Consider the following 1053-nt stretch of genomic DNA (forward strand, 5'->3'; position numbering starts at 1 on the left):
TGGGGTCCTTCCCTGGTGGTCCAGTGGTTAAAGAGTCCAGGCTCCCACGGCAGATGGCAAAGTTTGACCCCAGTTGGGGAACTAAGATCCTGCATGCTGTGGCAAGGCCAACAAAAAAAAAAGAGGATACAGGTCAACTCCCAGAGATAAAAGCAGTAACCAGGTGATGTACAAGTGGTTGGCTGTGAACACATGTCTTTTGGTCCACTGCCTGGGTAGCAGTAAATCACTAGCAGAGAAGGCTGAGAAACATTAGTAATAATAATACCTGATTGCTTATTGTTAACTTGAGTTGAAAAGAAAAGATTTCACTGAAAAATGTCTGAGTGATATCTATTGCTGGAGTTCTAAACTTGTTCACTTAATACCTTGAGAAAATAATTTTGGGCACTGGTAAGAAAGCAGTCTCCCCTGATCTTCAGCCAAAAATTTCCCTGAAATAATTTTTACAAAAGGGCAGCTCAGAATCAAGAACACGGAAAAGTAAAATCATTATATTTGACATCCAAAGGCAAAACTTATTCAACATAATTTACTTATATTTGTGCTAAGCAGGATAATAGAAATCACTTTTTCATTTTCAGATAAAGAAATTAAAGCATAAGGAAATTAAATGATTTGATGAAGGCCACAGAAACCAGAACTTATTCTATTTGATACTCGCTCAGACTTCCCTTTCACTTTTCACTTTGATGCATTGGAGAAGGAAATGGCAACCCACTCCAGTGTTCTTCCCTGGAGAATCCCAGGGACGGGGGAGCCTGGTGGGCTGCCGTCTATGGGGTTGCACAGAGTCCGACACGACTGAAGCGACGTAGCAGCAGCAGTAGCAGCAAGCTATCATTAGTGGGGCCTGCTATTGCAAGGTTTTGGCTCTTTTTTCACAGAAAATAATTTTTATAACTTATAACAAGGAGAGGAAAGAATGTATTCTTAGGTCCTTATCTTTTTGCCTATTCTGAGAATTTGTCAACTTGCTACTTTGTAATATTATTGTCAATTATCAAGTTAAAAAAAGGGGGTCCTTCCCTGGTGGTCCAGTGGTTAAAGAGT

Source organism: Bison bison, unplaced genomic scaffold, assembly GCF_000754665.1.
Source record: "Bison bison bison isolate TAMUID 2011002044 unplaced genomic scaffold, Bison_UMD1.0 scf7180017845393, whole genome shotgun sequence".
In the NCBI taxonomy this organism is placed as follows: Eukaryota; Metazoa; Chordata; class Mammalia; order Artiodactyla; family Bovidae; genus Bison; species Bison bison.